Source organism: Centruroides vittatus, unplaced genomic scaffold (genome assembly GCF_030686945.1).
Source record: "Centruroides vittatus isolate TY-2023 unplaced genomic scaffold, ASM3068694v2 scaffold_1444, whole genome shotgun sequence".
Lineage (NCBI taxonomy): Eukaryota > Metazoa > Arthropoda > Arachnida > Scorpiones > Buthidae > Centruroides > Centruroides vittatus.
The window spans coordinates 1,030,563-1,049,493 of NW_027122679.1; the positions used below are offsets into that span (position 1 = coordinate 1,030,563).

General features: G+C 29.6%; 1 protein-coding gene across 10 annotated transcripts in view; it reads left to right on the forward strand.

The window, feature by feature from the left end:
* The first annotated feature begins 1,339 nt into the window (after positions 1-1,339).
* Rbcn-3B (WD repeat-containing protein Rbcn-3B) overlaps positions 1,340-18,931 on the forward strand; it is a 70,944-nt gene continuing 53,352 nt past the window's right edge. For 8 of the 10 annotated variants that reach the window (XM_067284711.1, XM_067284707.1, XM_067284710.1 and 5 more), the window contains exon 1: positions 1,340-1,476. The gene's annotated coding sequence lies outside the window, so the exon portion shown is untranslated. The remainder of the gene's footprint in view (positions 1,477-18,931) is intronic. The other 2 variants (XM_067284708.1, XM_067284709.1) reach the window with 1 other exon arrangement.

The window sequence follows — 18,931 nt, forward strand, 5'->3', positions numbered from 1 at the left end:
CCATAATGGGCCTACTAAAAAAAAAAAAAAAAGAGGCCCTCTTAGTGCCCACAGGGCGGAAAGAGTTAAAAAAAAAAAAAAAAAAAGGACAGCATGCGAAGAGGCCGCCGAAAATGGCAACAAAAAAACCCGTGTTTGTACGAAAGTCATTCGATGTGCACTGAAAAATTCTTGTTTGCTTGCTTATCCGCTCTTTGACGAGATGGTTGAGCGTCGCCTACCATGGTTATTTCGCCGAGTGTTATTGTTGTTTTGGATCTGGGGAGTCTACGATTCGTTGGTGTCGGTAGTGCGTCCGTTGTGGGACTACGTCGCCCAGTAAAAAAATGTGGCTAAATCGAGACCGTCGCGAAGACATTTAAAAAAGACGTGGACGAAAATTTAAACGAAGAATTTTGAATAGATATAACGCTTCGTTTCGGCAAATCAAAATGAAAAATTTCTGAATTTTACGAATAATTTCTTTAAATTTTAATGATTCAAATAATAAAAATCATTTACGAGAAAAAAATACTTTGTACATTTGTTGGTATAACAACTTTTTATATTTAAACGGCAATTATTTATCGCGACGTGGTCACAATGTCGGGCTGTAATTTTTAATCGTATTTTTAATTTATTTAATTTAAAATTTATGCTCCCCGCCTCAAATTAGTAGTGGCTTGGCTCCGTACATCATACGTTTCCTTTTTTCCTCCCGCTCTTTGGTCACTAAGAGGGCCTTTTTTATAGCAAGCTCATGACGGGTTCGGCAGGCTCATAATGGAGTGGCTGGGTGGTGAGGGAAGGGGCTCGACGTATCCCGACGGCCCACCTCCCGAAAAATTTATGGGGATTTTCCTACGCGTCCGAATTTAATTCCGGGTCTCCAGAGCGGTAGATTGCCGCCTCGACCGCTCGGCCAGACGGCCTTTATAGTTTTTTGTTAGCAATGGATTCATTTCGTCATTTATGTAACTCTTTTCGGCAGAAAATTTTTGAATTAAAACAACGATTTTTACCGAAAATTCTTATGTAGTTAATTAATTCATCGGGGCCATTTGCCCCTATTCTTTCCATTACTTGTCTCGGCTTCTGTTTACGTAACTCCTTTCTCGACATAAGGAAGGACGGACACAAGGTCGTAGAATATATTCTAGGACCTTGGGACGGACAGATAGTGGAAATTTATAAATCTACAGTTTAATAAATTTCATTAAAAATTTTAATAAATTAAAATTTTAATATTTAAAAACGATTGGTTTATTTAAAAAATTAATATTTATAGTAATTATAATTACATCAACAATATTTTTAAAAAATTCTTGAGTTTTGTGCAAAACACGACAGAGGGCGTAGTGACAGTGGAAAGTATGATTGTATTCCTGATGGGAAAGGCCTGGAAATGAAAGTTTTTAATAACATAGACAAAATTTCGAAATTATTTTAACTTAGATGCTTTAGTAGTAGTTTCAGCTAGTATTAAATTATTGCTGAGTAAGTTAAATATTTATTAATTCCCGATATTATTAAATTATTTTAAAATATGCTTCTGCTTATAAATGGACATTTAATAGTTTGGTGGGAGTATTTCAAAGTATATTCGATAACTTTATGTTAGTGGCCTATATTAATTAAATTGTGTATATTCAGCTTTTCTTTGCTCTTTCGACCAGAAACATTGCTGAATAATATCTCTGTAAAGGATATAACGCGGAATGTCTGTGTATACTGTTATATTCACGCAATAAGTTTAAATGGTACGTAACTCAATCTCTTCAACACTATCGTCTGTTTTGGTCGAATATTGACCAAAATGACAGTTTAAGCTTAGAAATGAACTAAATATCTCGGGAACCTGGTCCTCTGATCATCATTTTGATGTTAACCTGACTGTCTTATGCGCTTATAGTACGTGGTACGATCTAAAAGTTCGGGGAATGCAGTGATCTACGACAACAAAAGCATGTATTTGAAGTTACAGCGTATGAAATGGAGGGTGTACTATAGATTACTCCCTATGGAATTTCAGGACTTTGATTATATATTTGAACTTAGGGGACCGAGACGAGTTCAACGGTACCCTAATTTTGGACCGGAGACGAAAAATAAAAAAAGTTATCACACTTTTTAAGTTACTATACTTTTTTAATGCTTTCATGCAGACGGCACCGTAGTTGCTAGTATTGCCATCTTGCGGTAAAGTCTGCAAACCGTGACGTCGGACTACGGTCATCTCCTGGAGCGTTAAATACGTGATACGAGAGCGGAGAGAGCGACGCGACTTCCGATCATCGCGCAATCGCCATTTCGGTTAATGTTACTTATGGCAGTGAACATGGCGGCCCGACTGACCTCTCGTATGGGTGCCACCACAAGCCGCCATGTGCTAAACTAGTGATCGATTCACGGAGTTCTTGAACAAAATAAAAAAAAGGGGGGAAACTAAAGGCAATTTTAACGACAAGCGATGGGACTCCCGATTGCGATAGCGAGGCCGACTTAGCGGAGAGCGATGTGACTCCCTATCATCGCGCTATCGCCGGAAAAAAGTATGATAACTTTTTTATTTTTTGTCTCCGGTCCAAAAGTAGAGTATCGTTGAACTTGTCTCGGTCCCCTGAGTTCAGATATATACCCAAACACACGAAATTCCATAGGGAGTAATCTATAGTATACCCGAAATGGATTCTACCAAACCACCTCTACGTGTTCAGGTTAATTTCACCCATGTCATGTGATTAAACCGCGAGCGCTGCTGTTTTTTTCCGGAGATAGTTACCTTTGTCCTGCGACGTAATCAAAGTGGAGTTTCAAGAACAACCTCCAACATTAAATTTTGTCAGCGTTTAGGTAAAACACCTACGGAGATTTTAAAATTGCTAAGAAAGGTGTACGGTGATTTTACGGTGAAAGGTCACGGTGAAGTCGAAATGTTGGAGGTTGTTCTTGAAACTCCACTTTGATTACGTCGCAGGACAAAGGTAACTATCTCCGGAAAAAAACAGCAGTGCTTGCGGTTTAATCACATGACATGGGTGAAATTAACCTGAACACGTAGAGGTGGTTTGGTAGAATCCATTTCATACGCTGTAACTTCAAATACATGCTTTTGTTGTCATAGATTACTGCATTCCCCAAACTTTTGGATCGTACCATGTATAAATAAATGCGTGATATAAAAACCATTTGTTGACATTATTAAACTTATTTTAAAATCGGGTTTGTTTTGTCATAAATTGAAAGTTTACTGATTTAATTGTATACATACAATATAATCTGTTAATAATCTCAAATAATCTGTTTTATTTGAGGTATCTGTAAGAAAATAAGATACTTTTCTGTTAACAGGATGCTGGCCCATATGGTAAGATTCAAGCTCTAAATGAGGGGTTTTTGCACCACCATCAAATTGTTGACCTTCATGAGATATTTGCCTCCAAAGATGAGGTTTTAACGTGTATCGGTATACTGCTTATTGTACATGCTTTGCATGTAGTCATGCGGTTTGGTGCTTGCTATTGCTTGCACGTCAGCACCTGGGTGGGGGTGTCCCCCTAAAACTATGGGTACGTCCATAAAGTCGAACAAGTTATACACGTTACTAATGAGTCGGTCACAAAGTACAAATTTCATTCGGTGCACATGCTCGATATTGGTGACTTTGAAACAAAATTCACAAAGGAAAGAGTTAGCTTACTTTGTTAAGAAAACAGCACCCAGCGATATTGATGTTTCTAATTGTACTCGAGTGTTTAAATTGTGGATTAAACAGTGAAATGATAGAAATAACTGTCCGTCCGAAGCAATCTAAGAAAAATATCTTGGATAAGACTACACTGGCAACATTTGTATCTTTGATTTTACCAACAGCCATTTTGTTATGAACAGAGCAGTCGAAAAGTCTAACAAAATAAGAATAACAATGATGTCATTCTTGTTTAACTCATTCGACTTTACAAATGTATCCTATATGACATCAAGTACTCCGTGAACAGTCGAGTGGACTACTTGAAGCCACTTAGAATAAGTAGTTAAATGTGATAGTCTTAGCAGAATGATGTGGTGGACGATGATACCATGCATTGGATTAAAGTTACAACTGGCATCCTGTTAACAAAAATGAACTGTATATACTATATATTATATATATATATATGAGCTGCTTGAGGAAACATAATGGTAAGGCACTATTGCCATTGCCCAAGTGTGATCTTCTGGCTCTTGTTCCATCATGAAACTAGAGTGGGTAAATGTTCATCTAGGTAGCCCCAATGACAGCACCTCCATTATCGGAGCAATGGTGGTTTTCACTAATTTTTTAGCAAAATCAATGTTTTATTTCATATTTTTTACATAAATCACATCACCCCACAATTGCTGACTCTTCATGTGATATTTGTCTCCAAAGATCAGTTTTTAACATGTGTCAGTCTACCCACTATCCTCAATGCTTTGCATATAGGCGTGCGCTCAGTGCTTGCTATTGCTTGCACTTTAGAGCTCGGGCAAGGGCGAGGCCCCACACTCCCTAAAACTATATAATATCAAGTACTTCATGAACAGTCAAGTGGGCTACTCGAAGCTGGCACAGTTGCATGGGTTAAGTTAAACATGATACTGCCTTTGGGGCTACCTAGGTGAACATCTACCCTAGAGGGATTGTAAAACACTTTCAGTAAAAAAGTTGATGTGAGGATAAAATTAGTCAGATTTATGGTTCAATCACAATTTTATTTTTGCTGTATTTTAAAACTTTCATTTTGGTGTTTACCATTTTCTGAGCAGCTCATGTATGTATACGTATACAAATACAACAAAACAGCAGGAGTATTACCAATTTCAATGATTACAATAATATTTTATCATGGTGTTTTTGTGTCCTTGTGAGTATAGTATAGTCTATTTTTTGAAAATAATTCTATTATATTACTGAATAGATGAAATATGCACATTTGTTTAATAAGTATGGGTTTGAAGGTGGTTTGAAACTTTAATGATAATATTTTGATTTTATTACAATGTCTAAAATGTTTTTAAATTTAAGTATAGATTTTTCTTAAAGAATGAATTTGCTTTGTCATTATTGTTAAAAGTAAATAAATATTACAAAATGATAAAACATTTTTTATTTCTCTTTCCATTGGTAATAAAATTTACATATTTTTTAGAGTTTTATTATATAAATAAATATTTTTATGAATCTTAAATCGTATACTGAACAGTTCCTAAAAATGGTAAATGAAACTCACTGGATTTTACTTGGTTCTTTATGTTAAAGAATTATTTAATAAATTATTCTGTTAAGTTCATAAAAAAGAATCTGGTAAATACAACAATTTGAATTATTTGTCTTGTAGCTTAATTTACTGAACTTTTATACTATAATGTATATGATTAGAATTTTATCAAATGAATCTTTTGCCAATATTAAAAATAACTGCTGAGATATGTTTGAATAAACATATCTCAGCAAAAAAGGTGTATTGATGATTTATTAAAGATTAAAAATAACTCAAAATACTTGAACATAATATAATTTTATAATAGGCATTGAAGATAAAATATCAGTACAAATAAATAACTGTTGACTGAAATTTTACTATCTTTGATAATTTCCAAATTTGTGTATTGATTAATCACATTTTGGTTCTATTTTTTTCTTTTTTAATGAAAAAAATTAAAATTCTCTAATTCAACAATACTAAAATTTAAAGAGTATTTTTTTTCAATTCTTGTATTGTAGGTGATTATATGAAACATGATATTTATGTAGTAGTAAAAGACTTTGAAGAAAAAGATTTTCTGGTTTCAATAATTAGTCTTGTCTTAAATTTCTTTGTCATATAAAAAGTATAAAAATAATGATAATCATATTTAATGTAAGGTGACCAGATGTCCCGCTTTTTAACAATTTGTCCCGTGTCCCACTGCATTTTAAAAAAGTCCCGATTTTTTGGAAGGATTAAATTTTTGTCAATTATGTGTCATAAACTTGAGTCTTGTGTTTAAGATTCAGTAAAGATCGTTTTGTATTGTGGCTGTACACTATATTAAATATATATTTTGTCCCTTGTAGAAATTTCCTTCCCAATCCTTCTGGTGACTAATCCCTTTAGAACAAAAGAGAGGAATGTGATCCTGAGGGCTGTGTGTGAACAATGGGCATTCTTTGTCGGGACATTACAATGATATTGAACATTTTCATTGGGTTATGTTAAAACAAGAACTTAATTGGGAAGATATGCAAATTCAATTACCATTTCAACATTTTCCAGATAGCAATATTTCCAAAAATGATCTATTTAATGAGGTATCATTATTTAAAAAATATATTGATAAGGAAAAGGTTAAATCTTGTGCATCAGCAAAACTCTCAACAGAGAATAAATGGCTAGAAATATTTCATCATTTTGAAACAAACTATGTTCCATACAATAACGCATTAAAAATTGTGGAATATGCACTGTCCTTACCAGGAACAAATGCCCCGACTGGACGTGTTTTTCTACCGTGAATAAAGTGTGGACATCCGACAAATCACAATTAAGTGTTGAGACTATGTGTAAAATATAATTTAACAAATTCTTGTGAAAAATTTTATGACATTTTAAAGGACAGCAATTTATTAAAAAAAATTCACTGAAATGAGAACTATGTAAAAGAATAAAGAGTTTTTAAAAATTTATAATAGTATATATATTTATTATATTTGTAAATTTTACATATGTTGAATTTACACATGTAAAATTTAAAAAAATACAATACAATTTATGCATTTTTTTGATGATAAAATTTTGTTGCTCTATAACAATTTTTTTAAACAAGACAACCCCTCCCCTCCGCTCCCTGTGAATTTTGTCCCGCTTTACCAATGTTAAAATCTGGTCACCATATTTTAATATTCTCACTCCTCGATAGTCTTTAGAGAACAGTTACAAATTTTTCTGAATTTTAAAGTTGTAAATTAATTATATTTGAAATAAAAAAATTATTAGAAAACACATTTTTTACATGTAAAATTTATTTTATAGTTACAAAATATGAAGAATAACTGAGTTGTTATAGCTTTTTTTCCGAAGAAGTGATTTTTAACTAATACATGTTATATAATATCTCAGTGATAATACTATATAATTTTCTATGAAAAAGTTAGAAATAAAGAGTGTTTTTCAATCTATCTATTCTTTTGAATTGTATAGGTTAAAGATTGCAAGAATTAGTCATTGGATAAATTCTCTTTTCTTTATATCTAAATGTCAGATTTAATCACTATATTTAGATCTCTGAAAATAGAGACAAATAAATTTTAATAAACTCTTAGATTAAAAATACTTATTTGCTATTTGAACAGTTTTGTAATTTAATAAGTTTCCCGATAAATCTTTGTGAAAGAATATTGTAATATCATTCATCAGTCTGTGGAATATAGAGTAAAAATGGCCTTATGCAAGAACTAATCATATTTTTGACAATTGTAACATCTGCCATTATATTTTGTTGTGCTTTATCATTAAATTTTGACTTTTACATTATTGATGATATGAAATACAAATATATTTAATTTAAAGCATTGTTTTAAACGAGGATGGGTGGTGCCAATGCGAGCAAGGAAAATTACTTGCGTAGCATTCAAAAATATGCATGTTTACTCATTCTCTTCTCCTGTAGGAAATCATTTATGAATTTCCTACAGAATTTGTATTTTTTCTATTCCTTAAATTATTTGACTTTCTCTTGTGGCTTCTCAATGTCCCAGTTTTAGCTGTCCTGTTTTATGCCTTTCATTTATCAATGAAGTGCATGATTTATTGTCTTTGATAAGTTTAATAAAGGCACCAAATTAAAAATTACTTTTTTTTATGGATTATAAAGGTTACAATAAATGTAAATTCCTAAAGAAATAATTTTTTAATTAGGTGCATTTTGGATGCTTATTTTAGTCTTTATAATGACAATATTAAAAATACACACACTTATTAAATGAACTGGTTATTACACCAAAGCTTGTTGAGAGTGCAAATGACTAAAGACTGCAAGAAATGAATTTTACTTCAGTACAATGCTGAGGTATGACATATTAAAACTTTGTTATATTTCTGAAATTACTCACCAAATAACCCATTGCAGTTGAAAGTAGCCATAGATCATGTAATTATTTGCACAAAACTGTATAATATCTTATTGTCATTTGAAATTCGCATTAGGTGAATGTTGTTATGGCTTAAAACTACTCCAGCCAAATGATTGCCAGATTAGATTGAGTTATATTACTACCTGATCTAATCTGGCAATTGTTTGGCTTTAATATAACTATTGGGCTGGGTTTGCAGATGTTTATATTTATTTAAAGCTATTCTATAATATATATATATATTATAGAATAACTTTAAATATAAACGTCTGCAAGCCCAGCCCAATAGTTATATATATATTATAGAAATATATATATATAAAATAATTTTTTTAAGTCATTTTAGCAATGCTTTATTCAAAAATAAAAGTTTTTTTTTTAATTGAACTTAAAAATGTTTAACTTCAACCACTTAAAATAGGAAATTGATTTTCAATTTTATAAGTTTAAATATATATATTTTTTAATATGTATTATCTATTCATCATTGGATCATGAAAACATTAACAGAAACATCAATGTCCTTGAATGCTTTATAAATATATTTACATATTTTATGTACAGCACAGGCTAAAACAATGTAACAATTTTTAGGATCAATAATATACAGATTCTTTTATGGATATATTAATACATTTTTCTTCTTTATTTTTTTGTCTTTATTATTTAACCTTGCATTTTAAATAATTTAGTAAATAAATTTAATATACGTTTTTAAATGATGTATAATTATTCAAACAAGTATGCATAAGGTACTAAATAATTGCTACGAATTGTCAAAGTGACAAATCTAACTTGTTCAATATAAATAAACAACAACTAACCCGTTACATATAAAGATCAACAACTGCCGAATTATCGGGCTAGCAAATGGCCCAATAATTCGGCAGTTGTTGATCTTGTTCAATAAATGATTACAACATGATAAGTAAATAAGGAATAAAAAATTAAGAATTGTCATTTATTATTAAATATTGAGATATTTGAATGAATAGAAAATATCTTGAAACCTGAAGTGTGAAAGGTTTTTAATTTGAGAAAGTCTTGTTTTGATTTATGGGAATTGTTCATTTTAGACATTTTATAATTAGAAATTGTGTATTTTCCAATTATCATACAAAGAAGTAAAACATCTTCCCAGGATAATTGGAAAAAATTAATATTCTTGTCATTAATTATAATTTCTAATTGACAAACATCTGTATAAAACAGCAGAATTTAAATCCAGGTTAAGGTTGAATGTAACGAATGTTGTAGTTTATGCAAAATGGTTACGACATCTGCTAGTTCATCTTTCAAGAAATATTATTTTACAAAAGATGAATTCAGCCTTGAAAAATTGTTTATTATGGAATATTTTTGTATTTATGTTAATAGTAAAGTATGGCTCTAACGATCTCAGTTTAATGATTACTACGAAAAAATTAAAGTATATAAAATTTATTCCTTAAGTTAATTTTATCCAGGTTTTGCTTATATAATTCTATAATTTTCATCTAAAAAAACAAAGGATTTGAATAATTTTAAATTTTAAACAATGAATGAGTAATGATTGTCTTAAGATTTTCCGTATTAAAATAATTAATAGTTTCTCTTAGCATCTTAAAATATTCAAAGTATAAAAATGATTAATGGATTAAAACAATGAAGGAAATAATATTTTGATATGAAATTTATATACCTGAATAATTCTCACGTAATTTAAATATTAATATTTATTTATTTTTTAGCATTTATCTCACTTGCGTAAGATTCAAATATCAAAGTTTTGTCTTAATTCAACCAGGAAGTTTTAGAGAGGATTAATTTCTTTATACTCATAATTGATGATGAATTTCAGAAAGTATACTCTTGTATAAACAACAAAAACTAACACCAAAATACAAGCAGAAAAGAAAAATTTTACTGTAAATTAACATTTTCATCTGTATGTAAATGATAGCCTCGGGTTTAAATGGTAAAATACAAAATAGAACAGTAAAGTTAAACTAAATTATAAAATTATCAGAATGTATTTAAAAGAAAAGAATGTTTTTAATAAAAAAAATTTGAGCCGAGTGTGTGCGCCTTATATGGAATGATAGCAGCTGGTATTTCCTTGCCTCTCTGACACAGGGTTTGCCACTTTTGTGCTGGATAATGATGTGAAAGTACTCTTAAACAAAGCAAGTCTCTTGCACCGATTGAAACATTTAGGAAGACTTGATATCTACAGGATCTTTAGGAGGGGAACTTCAGTGGTTAATATCTAAAATATGATTTTAATTTAGTTCAAACAGTTTAATATTAGTAATTGATAGAATTATATTTTATATTAATTATGTATAATAATTACAGAATTAAATTTCCTTTCAAACATACTGTTTTAATACAATGATTTTATTAAAAAGTAGATTTTTAATTTTATGAAAGATGGAAGTATCTTTCATATATTAAAATTTAATTTTATAAATGAATGATTAAAGCTATTTGCATATCAGAAGTTCACTTGCAGGTTCACAGGTTGAATTTTTACATAAATATCACTGAAATGTATTTCAACTTCAAATTTAATAAACCCCTCCTTTGTCTGTAGATACAAAATATTTATGTGTTTATCTTATATTTTATATAAATGCTGGTTGATCAATAAAACTTACGACTCACGAACCAATTACCCAGTGTGAATAACGTTTAAGTGTCGAACGTTTTTGTTACCCTTTCTGGGCACTTCTTCACTTCAATTCTTATTTCAACTAGGCTGGCCATTGACGTTTGAAAATAAATCGAATGGTCTAAAATGTTAACACTTAAACATTATTCACACCAGGTAATTGGTTTGTGAGTGGGGGGGGGCGTGTACTAGCCGCTGGAGGTACGGGTGAACTTTTAGTGAAGCTTGATAATTGTGTTTTGAGTGAATTGAAAAGCCATAAGAAGCTGAAATATGACAATTTTAAAGAAGTGAATATTTGTGAATAGACTTTCCTTGATTTTAATTACGTGTTTATTAATAATTGCTGGGATTGAGTCCAATCCAGGCCCTTTCCCTTGATCTCCACAACAAATGAGTCAAGGAGATAATGCAAAGAAGTGGGCAAGGCAGACCTCGCAAGAATAATCTTAAAGAAAAGGAAAAATAAAGGCAATTGAGCGATACATCTAGTGAAGATTATTATCAATTAGAGGATGTTTTTAATAAAAATAGTCCTGTGACCTTGAGAGCTATGAAAATTTACGATTACTTCGAAACTTCAAGAGATTTAGGGCCACAGGTTCAGGAAGAGTCACAATTTACATTGAAATCAATATAAGAGCTAATTCAAGATAAGTTCTGACTGCTTCATATGGAACTACAAGAAATTAAAACAGAAGTCATTGCTTTGAAAGAAGAAAATAAATATTTTCATGGAGAATTGTCAAAATTATCCCAAAAAGTAGAAGAATTAGAGGAAATAGCCAATAGTAATTGCAAATTAAAAGGTATGTTAGAATTTGAAATAAACGAACTAGTTAACCTGAGAAATAATAATAATATTATAGTTATAAATTTTCTGTTCAACTCGACTGATCATGTAAAAGAAATTAATCAGTTTATAAAAACGGACTTGGAAGTAACTAATAGTTGCATGGAGGAATTGGTCAGATTAACCAACAGTGAAATCAAACCTATAGTGAAAATATTATTAGGTTTCTTATATGATAGAAATCTGATTATTAAAGAATTCTGGAAAAAGAAAGGTGACTTCAATAATAAAGTGAAGGAAAAAATAATACTTTGGATTTATGCATGAGATCTAGAATGAGGAGGAAAAAATTATTAGCAATAATTAAAGAAGAAAAACATAATGGGAATAGAATTATTATAAAAGATGATTATTATATTAAAGACAACAAAATATATGATATTAATCTAGATAAAGTAATCCAGTTGAGTGATTTTTTGAGAAGGAATTGATCAACATCGTAGATTGATTATGACTGGAAAGAAGAAATAATAGTTAGTTTGAGTGTTTAAATGCTAAAACTATGGTAATAGAAAAATTGGAACAGATTTGGTCTACACTTATTCCTTAGAAAAAAACTTTAATAAGGAATATCATAAGTCAGGAAATTGGAAAAAATATCAACTATTCCACTGAAGTCATTATATCAAGTTCATAATTGATACATTTCTCCTGAATTCTGCCTATCTTAAGATTGTTATAATCTGTCAAAATTTTGTGTGGTATAATATAATTTCAGGACAGTTATGTAGCAACGGATATACGTCTAAGAATTTGTTTTTTACCATTAAATTTCTTCATCTAGCTAATACTTAACAAAAGGAAGATAATTCAATAATGATAATTACCTTTCCAATCGGTGCTATCCTAGATGTAGGGTTTCTTCCTAAAAATTATAAGTTTCATTTTATAGTGAGACATTAGTGTTATGAAATAGATACATCAACCATGCGATGAACAAGATCAACAATGAAAATACTAAGTATTTTTTATGTGGTAAAAATTGTAATTGATGATAATTTATATAATTTGAAAAATTTTTGTAGCTATATAATATGATATAAGATCTCAATTATATATGTTTACAATATTACAAATATATATCAATGTTGAACAAATTAGATGTTAATTGCAATATATTGACATCTTATTTTATCAAATAACAAAATCAGCTGTGTTGGTATCAACTGATTCTCCTCCTTTGTAACAGGTATATGCTATTACAATAAACTTTACTTACTTAAAAAAAATTGGTTCACGAGTTGTAAGTTTTATTTACATTCCACTGTTGTGCGGCTAAACTTTCTATATGCTGGTTGATCATAAAGTACCGGTATTTAACACTGTCTGGAGTGATATAAAGCAGTCCAAATGCAACCAGATTTTGTGCACTGATGTTTCCAGACGTGTAGAAGAATTCTTGCAGGGAAAAAATTTAGTTATCATTATGGAGGCTTGTGGAACTGTAAGTGGTAAAAAAGAAACACACACAGAACATGGATAATGCACATGTGCATTATGTAGGTTCTATTTATTATTTTTACCATGCCGAGAGTCCCCACTTATATTTTCAGTCTCATAATACTTACTTTTTACTTTTAAGTGCATTTCTTAAATTTTTTTTTATTATTTCTTCTTTAACTAGTTTGACTGACAAGGGAGAATCCAAGCTGGATTCTCCTGGATTTTTCTGATATTTTAATGTTTTAGTACATTCCTTACACTAATGCATGATAACATAACTCATGCCAATGAACAGTAGTTTGAGAAATTGTTGTTTAAACATTTCTGTGTGCATTAAATATCAAGTTCTATAAACAAATCACAATGAATAGGTGTGGTTGAGCGAGTAAGGTGCCAGGTTAAAAAGTTTGATGTTATGGGTTTGTCCTTCCTTTTTTGATCTTTTTTCCACATTTCAGTGAATTACTAGAAAATATATTTGGTCCAAAAATACTATTTTCTAATTATGATAATTATTTGCATATTTTTAAATCAATTGTAGGAAAAGTATTGATTTGCCATTCAGTTGTTGGTTTAAAATTATGCAAATAATTTTAATAATTTCAAAATTAACAGTTAAAGATACAAATTCATCAAAGATTGTATGTGAGAATAGATCTCACTACATTTCATTAAAAAAAATCACCATATCTCTGTGCACCTCAGAAGTCAGTGACATTATCAAGGTGGTAGACTATTAAATGCTATGTGCACTGCGTGTCCTGTCTCACAGTGGCAATGGCTGCAAAGATGTGTTCCTGAAGACACTGAAGGTCTCTGACTAAAGTTGCATAAACTATATCTTTCACATAACACCACAGAAAAAAAAGATCTAAGTGGGTCAGATCAGGATATCTTGAGCACACTAAAGGGCATACTAGACCATGACCTGCACTTTCTGTTGTTGTGTAGCCATGACTAGACAATAATGCTCGCTATTCTGTGCCATCTTGCAGTTTGAAAAAAAAGCTATATAAAACTTGACGAGTTTTTCCACCAGATACCACTTGTTGTTTTTATATATCTTAAATCATTCATTTTTATGGTGAATTAAAATGGGTACTTTTGAGTGGAACACCCTATGGCATTTCTGGATCAATTACATCTTATAGTAATTCACTGGATTGCACACTTCAGAAAAAACTGTGAAAGTTGGAAAAAAGCAGGACGAATTACAACATCAAGCTTTTCAAATTGGCACCTTACTTGGCCACACCTATTTATTACAGTTTGTTTATAGATCTCAATATAAAACACACATGGTAAAGTTTAAACAGAGATTTCTCGTAAACTATTACTCATTGGCATGAGTTAAGTTACCATGCATTAGTGGAAGGAGTGTATAAAAGAACATTGAAATTTCAGCAAAATGCTAGATAGTATAGCTTAAATGTACCGTACATTTGAGCTTTATTCATAGTGTGTTCAGAGTTCAAACAAATGCTGTGAAGGCACTTGAAAATACAATTAAAATTGCCTTATAACTTCTGGTTTATATAGTTTGTTTTGCAGAAATCCTACTAAAAACATAGATTTAGAAATAACTTAAAAACAGGAAAGTTTTCCAGTTATGATTCAACCAAAAACAATGTATTTTGTAAGTGGTATCAGTAAACTAAGTTATTTTTTTGACATTGTTCTCCTGTGTTTTGATAATGGCTACAAAAGAAAAGGTTACTTGTAATTGACCGGACATCTAAGTGACCAAAACTTTTCCTAATTTAAAATAATTAATTTCAGCAATTGTCACAGTTAATTAGTATTGTTTTCAGGTAAAGCCTAGTTGAAACAGAATTACTTAATTTTTCAGTTTCCATTATTACTATTTTCAGCCAGTGTGTACCAGGCCTTACTGATGGTATAAATTTTACTGTACCTTAAGTAGTTAGTGCTTAATTAATGTGTCATTTTTATTCTAGTTTTGAAACTCTTCACAAGAATAATAGAATAGTGTATTGTGTATTGAGATAAAATGGCTGCCATGTTAGCTAAAACTTGGAAAAGTGGTTAAAAGTGCATAAAAATCAATTTCAGTAGACATATTTTGCAACTCAGTTTTGATTTGCAATGTGAAATAGCAATAGTAAGGCAAGTTTGGTGAAGAAATCATTATTTAATGTCAAATGCTAGCAAGCGAAAACTGTGATCATTATGTAGCATTACAATAAATTTGTGAGATGGTGCCTAATGCCTCCCTCCAGAGTCAAATTTATTTGTAATTTATTATTATTATTATAGCTGTTATTTAGCCTGATCTCATATGACAGTTGTAGATTTATTGTAATGTATCGGGTTTAGTAAAGATGTTTATATTTGTCATTTAGCATTATATATAATATATATATTATTAGCAATCATAATTTTTTAGTTCTTTTCTCTTCCAGTGTAGTTCTATTACAATGGAAGAGAACAATGTAGTTGTTATTGTATGAATATTATACCGTTTCATATTTTTTAAACAATTACATTTTTTATTTTAGTATTTGAACATCTAAAAAATAAATTTTTTTTTTTATTTCTAGTTTGAATTAACAGTATATTCTTATTAATTTTATTTATAACATATAAAGTTATTCTTAAAGCTGGAACTACTATATAAGTGACAACGAATTGACCTTTTATACATTTCTAGCAGTTGAGCATTGTAAATGAAAATCCGAACATTTTCAGCCAGCATCAGGCTTCTATAGAAGACTCTTTTTTTCTAGCCAAACATTTGAAATTTGGAACATTTTTTAGCCTGAATGCTGGTCCCTAAATGTGGCCAAAAATGTTTGCATTTTCATTTACGATGCACTTGCTGCCTGAAATGTAGAAAAGATGTTTGTTATCACTTAGGCTAGGTCTCCATTTGTGATTTCTAGTTGCAGCTTCCAATAAATTGCTGCTGCAGAAAATCTACAAGGTGCGCACACTGCAATAGATAAATCGTTGAATTAGAACAGTTGTTCAATGGATGTCATTGAAACTACTTGTGTGATTGCTCTTTTGCTTCAGGTGAGAAGTAAACGGTGGAAGCATAGTTATTGGGCATCCAATAACAAGTCAGATTATTGAAAGGGCAGTTTTACAAGTTATTTGAAGATTTATGTGAACATCCTGCAAAGTTTTTCCAGTATTACCAAATGACAAAAAGTAGTTTTGAGGAATTGTTGAGAATAATTGGTCCATCAATAACATATAATGACACAACGTGGAGAAAGTCCACTTACTGCTTCAAAACTGTGATTAGACTATCACAAGTGGGCACCTGTCTGTGGGTAGAGCGACAGTCTTGTTGCAACGGAAATAGGACCGGTTGTAATCTTTTAATCGCTGCGATTGTTAGTTGCAAGTGTATGCACTTGTATCGGAACTGAAAAATCACACGACTAGAAATCTCGAGTCGAGGCGTAGCCTTAATTTCATTTACTTCATTCAATAAATTTTACTTTTATCATTGACAGAATCCATAAAATATTACTTGAATATTCAGAATATAAATAAAATGTCTCTAAAACAGTTAATTAAATAAAATTTATTTTTAAAAAACAAATATGCAAGTATGACAGAAAATGTCATGAGAGAATTTTGCTGTATCAAATATAATGTAATAATTTTTATGATACTTTATAACTACAAACATCTAAAAAAACTTATTTTAATCTTTGTTGTGATGATCGGACATTTCCAAGATGTAATAAATTATTTTTGTGCTGCTTTCATTGTGAAATTAACTAATAAAATAATTATGCATCTTACTTAATAAAACTTACATAGGATTACAGTACAGTATATAAGTTACATTTGTCATGCATGTATGAGGCTTCATATTTTTAGTATATATATGCATGAATAGTGTAGATATTATTTTTGTACTGTTGAATATTAAAATAGTACATTTATAAATTTTCATAAATTTTTAGATTTAACTGTTTCCTCTCTCTCTTGATACAATGTTAAAATCTACTATTAAATTAGTCTGACAACCGAATTCTTTGATATTAAACTAGTATGTGTTAAATTGCGACAAAAATAACAGTTAACTGCAGAAATCTTTTTTGGGGTTTAACTAATTCTAATTGATAAGGAGAAAATTAAAATATTTGCTTAAGTAATTACAAAAATTTTTATAGAAAAAACAAAACAAAATCAACTTGTTAAAGAATGAATGAATAAGCTGTGAAGTATAACAAAAAAATAAAAAATAAACAAGTATTACTTAATATCCTGAAAGACTTACTACATTTAAATATCTTTACTTCTATAATTGATTTCATAATATTTTTATATTATAATATTTTAAAATAATTTATATTATATTATTATTAAGTTGTATAAGTTTACAAAACTAAATTATTTAAAATACTTACAATTAAATTATTTTGTGATGTGAAAAGAAACATCACTTTTATGTTCAGATAAGGATGCAACTATATTTACAGATTTTCACCATAAAAGCAACACAATATTCTTTGCATAACTTAACAGGATAAATATTTGCCAAATGAGACTTAAAAATAACGAACTTAAGGCAATAAAGCACTTATAGTGATTCAGTTAAGTGTGACAAACTGATAGTTTATGCACAAAAAAAACATTTAAATGCAAAAATAATTATCTTAATTGTAATATGTTGTTTTGATGACTAACGTTAAGTCGACATAATCAAAAAAGAAGTTAAATACAAGTATTTCAAAATTGGATAATTCCTTTCAAGTTAATTAATATGGACTTTGTTAAAAAAAGGTAAATATTTATGATTTGTATCAGTTTTATTAAATTAAAGCATAAATTTTACTTATATATATATATATATATCTACACAGACACATGTAATTAAATCTTACTTATAAGATTTCTTGTACAAAAAATAGTAGTTTTATATGAATTTTCTGATAAATATATTTGTGCGTAACAAACAGATGACATACAAGTGATATATATGGATAAAAATATATATATTTTAAATGTTTAAAGTTTTCAAAGATAAAAAGTAGTAAGTAAAATATTAATTAATAAATTCAGTAAGCTTAACATATATAGACCTTAATTTAATCTACATTATTAAGATAATTAAAGAAACCTCTTCTCGATAGATTTTTTTTCTTCAATGTTAAATATCGAGTGGCTTAAACAATATACTTATATGTTTATTTAAATTTATACAGGAAAAGCTTTCTGTAATTAAGAAATGAATCAATAAGATCGAGTAGCTATTGCGGAAAGTAGCTAGAAAGTATTACCAGTAGTTACTAAATGTTGTTTAAAAAGTTAGATAATTGGCTTTAAGTTTAAACAATACATATTAACTGTAAAATTACATATTACTTACTTTTCAAGAAATAAATTTCATGTTAAAATCATTTTGTATCAAGTGAAATTATAAATTACATTCTGTACAGCAGTACATTTTTACTTGATGTTGTTTATGATGAAGTTGACCTGTGTCTGATTTTTCTAACTTAGAAATGAACTTTGGAAGTGCTGAAAGCTTTTTTTTTTTTTTTTTTTTGTTAAATGCAGAAATGAAGTGTAATAAAAACATTGTGATTGGTTATTTGGATGCAGCTTGCTTACTGATATGGAACTTTTATTTTTAATTTAGAAGATTAGAACATATTTTTATTATACAGATTCTATACTATATTCATATTAACAAAATATTGTGCTGAAAAAATTTAATTTTTTGCTTCTTGCCTCCTCCTCAGATGCAATCAAGGTTGCATCTGAATAAGAAAAATGATGCTTTGAAAACATTTATTAAAATGATTGTTTCTGAACTCTGCTGACTTTTCATTTTGATTTGTGTTTAAGGGGTTATGTTTATTAAACTATTTTATAATTTGCT